Raw genomic sequence first — 6000 nt, 5'->3', positions numbered from 1 at the left:
TCAACCACCCAGGGAGGTACTACCGTCCTGTTATAGTAGGTTGGTATACAGCAACCACCCAGGAAGGTACTACTGTCCTGTGGTAGTAGGTTGGTAGACATCAAATACCCAGGGAGGTACTACCGTCCTGTGGTAGTAGGTTGGTAGACATCAACTACCCAGGGAGGTACTACTGTCCTTTGGTAGTAGGCTGGTAGACATCAACCACCCAGGAAGGTACTACCGTCCTGTGGTAGCAGGTTGGTAGACAGCAACCACCCAGGGAGGTACTACCGTCCTGTGGTAGTAGGTTGGTAGACAGCAACCACCCAGGAAGGTACTACTGTCCTGTGGTAGTAGGTTGGTAGACAGCAACCACCCAGGGAGGTACTACCGTCCTGTGGTAGTAGGTTGGTAGACAGCAACCACCCAGGGAGGTACTACCGTCCTGTGGTAGTAGGTTAGTAGACAGCAACCGCCCAGGGAGGTACTACTGTCCTGTGGTAGTAGGCTGGTAGACATCAACCGCCCAGGAAGGTACTACCCTCCTGTGGTAGTAGGTTGGTAGACATCAACCACCCTGGGAGGTACTACCGTCCTGTTATAGTAGGTTGGTAGACAGCAACCGCCCAGGGAGGTACTACTGTCCTGTGGTAATAGGCTGGTAGACATCAACCACCCAAGAAGGTACTACCCTCCTGTGGTAGTAGGTTGGTAGACATCAACCACCCAGGGAGTTACTACCGTCCTGTGGTAGTAGGTTAGTAGACATCAACCACCCAGGAAGGTACTACCGTCCTGTGGTAGCAGGTTGGTACACAGCAACCACCCAGTGAGGTACTACCGTCCTGTGGTAGCAGGTTGGTAGACAGCAACCACCCAGGGAGGTACTACCGTCCTGTGGTAGGTTAGTAGACAGCAGCCACCCAGGGAGGTACTACCGTCCTGTGGTAGTAGGCTGGTAGACATCAACCACCCAGGAAGGTACTACCGTCCTGTGGTAGTAGGTTGGAAGACAGCAACCACCCAGGGAGGTACTACCGTCCTGTGGTAGCAGGTTGGTAGACAGCAACCACCCAGGGAGGTAGTACCGTCCTGTGGTAGTAGGTTGGAAGACAGCAACCACCCAGGGAGGTACTACCGTCCTGTGGTAGTAGGTTGGAAGACAGCAACCACCCAGGGAGGTACTACCGTCCTGTGGTAGCAGGTTGGTAGACAGCAACCACCCAGGGAGGTAGTACCGTCCTGTGGTAGTAGGTTGGAAGACAGCAACCACCCAGGGAGGTACTACCGTCCTGTGGTAGTAGGTTGGAAGACAGCAACCACCCAGGGAGGTACTACCGTCCTGTGGTAGTAGGTTGGTAGACATCAACCACCCAGGGAGGTACTACCGTCCTGCCAAGTGAGTGTATAACGGAAACCTGTGATTGTAGGATTACTGGTGTCTTTTTTCTGTCTCATAAACATGCAAGATTTCAGGTATGTCTTGCTACTTCTACTTACACTTACGTCACATTACACATGCATGTACAAGCGTATATATATATATTTCGTTGTATATTCACCGTGACTTGTGTATTCAGTTCATTCTGAGCGGAAAGAAGTGTTTGAGTGCTGTATGACTCCTATGGAAGTTCTACACTCGTATGTGTTATACATAAGCAATATATATTGATACCGAGAACTGGGATTGCTATGCTGGAACCACTGGCAACATGCGCCGCTGGAACCACTGGCAACCTGCAGCGCTGGAACCACTGGCAACCTGCAGCGCTGGAACCACTGGCAACATGCAGCACTGGAACCACTGACAACCTGCAGCGCTGGAACCACTGGCAACATACAGCGCTGGAACCACTGGCAACCTGCAGCGCTGGAACCACTGACAACATGCAGCGCTGGAACCACTAGCAACCTTCAGCGCTGGAACCACTGGCAACATGCAGCGCTGGAACCACTGGCAACCTGCAGCGCTGAAACCACTGACAACATGCAGCGCTGGAACTACTGACAACATGCAGCGCTGGAACCACCGACAACATGCAGCGCTGGAACCACTGGCAACATGCAGCGCTGGAACCACTGGCAACATGCAGCACTGGAACCACTGACAACATGCAGCGCTGGAACCACTGGCAACATGCACCACTGGAACCACTGGCAACCTGCAGCGCTGGAACCACTGGCAACCTGCAGCGCGCGAGAAGAACACAAATTTATATATCACAGCCACGAATTCAGTCACTGAAGTCCGTGGTTCAGTTCCCGGTTCGGCTGGAAACATTGGGTGCGTATTTCCTTAAGATACCTGCTGACCCTGTTCACCTAGTAGCAAGTGGAGACCTGCGTGTTAGCCGACTGGTGTGGGTCTCATCCTGGGGGACAGAGTTAACCTAATTTCTCTGAAATTCTCTGCATAACAAGGGACTTTGTATATGTCACTGATGTCAGCTATGTCAGTTTAAGTTTTAACATGTGCCTTTAGAAATAAAGATTATTATTATTATTATAAGATTAAAAGTGTGACCGGGAGAAGCTGTAGCATTAGATACATCCTTAGTGGTGACAGCTGCTGGATAATTTACGTTCTCCTGACAACATTTCCCTTAATTTACAGCGTCGCCCTGTGACACACCACCATGTTCTCTCCTCGACGTCCCGTTGGTCGGCCAGATAGTTCACCCGTCGCTTCCGTAAAGATGAGAGAAATACGACTATTATATTACCGGGAAGACGACGGTTTTGAGTTTTGTACTTGGCAAATATTATGGGAAGTGTACAGATATGGTCAAACCGGAACGGATTTTGAGTCATGAGGGGGTTAGCGAAGAATGTTATTGATATATATAGGCGAGTGGAAGTGGCAGTGTATGCGCATATTAGGACAAAGTGTGGCTAGAGGATAATTTTATGTGTGATACAGAGGGAGAAATCAAACTGCCATGAATGCTACATGGTATGAGGTGTAGTGCAGCCATGAGTGCAAGATGGCGCTCGATCACCGTGTAAATGAGACACACACACAATGCGGGTTTTGACATTTCTCTGTTAAGACGTCTCGTCAGCTAGTTACTTTATCAAGTGATAATGTCCCTGGTGGGCGAAACGTCTTCGCAATAAAATGTTGAACAGACACTGTGTAGAATATTTATACACGCCTGGCCCCTTTTGTGTTCTTGTCTTGTAAGGCACTCACTTTAAGGCACTCACTCAACTCTCCCTCTGATGTCCTTAATGCAAGAAACAAAAATTTTAGCGTTGAGAAACAGTGATAGTCCTACACATTTTGCCTTCTGCAAATTTCCTATTCAGCTAAAATGCTATATATGAATTTTAGCTAAAAATTGATGTCAGAAAATAGGTCAAAGTGCTCTGACACGTCGAAATATACAATGAAATCACTCGTGGCGGAGGGGCGCTACGAGTACACTAAGAAACGACACGGTAAGTGTCAGGGGCCCAAGACTGTTCAACTGCCTCTCAGCATAAATAAGGGGGGATTACAAATAGACCCCTGGCTGTCTTCAAGAAGGCACTTGACAGGCACCTAAAGTCAGTTCCTGACCAGCAGGGCTGTGGTTCGTACGTCTGTTTGCGCGGCCAACAGTAACAGCCTGGTTGATCAGGTTCTGATCCAATACGAGGCCTGGTCACAGAGCGGGCCGCGGGGGCGTTGATCCCCGAAACCCTCTCCATGTGTGTGTATATATATATATATATATATATATATATATATATATAATATATATGTGTGTGTGTGTGTGTGTGTGTGTGTATATACACACGTTAGGTTCAGAATGATTTTTGCAAAATTACTGCGTACACAAATTTTCGCTTGCCTTATTCGGCAAGAAGAGCGTTGCTGTTTAAGCCAAATTCGCAAGTTTTACCTATTCGGCACGACATTTACAAGCTAAGAGCTACTACCTATCTCCGCTCATTTCAAATCTCTCTCTCTCTCTCTCTCTCTCTCTCTCTCTCTCTCTCTCTCTCTCTCTCTCTCTCTCTCTCTCTCTCTCTCTCTCTCTCTCGTGCCACCAACGAGGGGAATCTTAGCTAAATATACGTCCATTTATTGGTCGTAAAGTGGACTTACTTCCCCGCAACAGGTGAACGGGGAGGGAGTGGGTTAAGGGGGAGGAGAGAGGGGGAAGAGTGGGGAAAGGGTGTGGAGGGGAAGAAGAGTGGGGAAGGCAGGGGGAAGCGATTTTGGATGATCTGGGATGGTAACAAATTGGGAATGAATTGGGGAATATTCTCTCTCTCTCTCTCTCTCTCTCTCTCTCTCTCTCTTTATCTCTCTCTCTCTCTCTCTCTCTCTCTCTCTCTCTCTTTCTCTCTTTCTCTCTCTCTCTCTCTCTCTCTTTCTCTCTTCCTTTCTCGTGACAACACCTGCTCCTACATACACATGTGTCTGTGTTGTGGAGAGACGCACTTGTCCTTACTCAACACTTGTAACAGCAACATCTGTATAAGTGTTTGTTCACATATATATAAAACCCACCTGTGCACAGGATAGATATGGGGTGCACGGTCATTATGTACACTCTCTGTGCACTGCATGAGTCTAGGGTGCACAGCAGTGCGTCTGTAGCCCACCACAAAGGAATTTCCACAGTAGTAGTAATAGTAGTAGTAGTAATAGTTACAACAGTAGGAGCAACACTGCACAGTACACAACGCCACATAACACAGCAAATAACACTACATATCACACACACCACGTAACTCAGTAACACCGTATAGCACACAGTCACGCTTTATAATACAGTAACACCTCACAACATACAATAACAACACACAACACACGGTTATATTACACAACACATAAAAACTATTATCCAGAGGGCTGAGAAGGGGCTGTTGAGAAGGTTCGGACATGTAGAGAGAATGGTACGATACCGTACGAAATAGAATGACTTCGAGAGTGTATAAATCTGTAGTGGAGGGAAGGCGAGGTTGGGGTCGGACTAGGAAAGGTTGGAGGGAAGGGGTAAAGGAGTTTTTTTGTGCTAGGGGCTTGGACTTTCAGCAAGCATGCGTGAGCGTGTTAGGAGCAAATGGAGACACTTTTTAGGACTTGACGTGCTGTTGGAGTGTGAGCAAGATAACATGAAGGGAATCAGGGAAACCGGCAGGCCAGACTTGGGTCCTGGAGATGGGAAGTACAGTGTCTGCACTCTGAAGGAGGGGTGTTAATGTTGCAGTTTTATAACTGTAGTGTAAGGGTGCCTCTGACAAGACAGTGATGGAATGAATGATGAAAGTTTTTTTTTCTGGGCCACCCTATCTTGTTGAGAAACGGCCGATGTGTTAACAATAAAACACGATAACACCACAACACACAATAATTCCACATAAACAATAACACCACATAACACACACCCTGCGACTCTTGTCAGTGCTACAACAGCTGTTGTTCTGTAAGGCTATTCCTGCAAGCGTGCCCCGTGAGTGAATGTGATTTTGCCAAATTCTTCCCTTCAGTTCATGATTACTACTGAAATTCATGATGGATGTTACACATAGGAAGTGTGCAAGTATTGTAGCTCTTAGAAAACATGTGATTTGAGTATCAGATTGTCGAAAATTTGAGGCTAGCAAAGCCAACTGTTGGACGGATTCTGGAGAGCTGACGACACAGGTGATTGTGGATTGCTGTACTCACCTAGCTGTGGTTGCAGGGGTCGATTCACAGCTCCTGGCCCCGCCTCTTCACTGGTCGATAATTGGTCATTCTTCCTGCTCCATGAGCTTTATCATACCTCTTCTTAAAGCTGTGTATGGATCCTGCCTCTATTACATCACTTCCCAGACTATTCCACTTCCTGACTACTCTGTGACTGAAGAAATATTTCATAACATCCCTGTGATTCATCTGAGTCTTCAGCTTCCAACTGTGACCCCTTGTTTCTGTGTCCCATGTCTGGAACATCCTGTCTTTGTCCACCTTGTCGATTCACCTCAGTATTTTATATGTCGTTATCATATCTCCCCTATCTTTCCTATCTTCCAGTGTCT

The sequence above is a fragment of the Cherax quadricarinatus genome, chromosome 51, assembly GCF_038502225.1.
Source record: "Cherax quadricarinatus isolate ZL_2023a chromosome 51, ASM3850222v1, whole genome shotgun sequence".
NCBI classification, from domain to species: Eukaryota; Metazoa; Arthropoda; class Malacostraca; order Decapoda; family Parastacidae; genus Cherax; species Cherax quadricarinatus.
Note: the sequence above shows the minus strand (reverse complement) of the source record.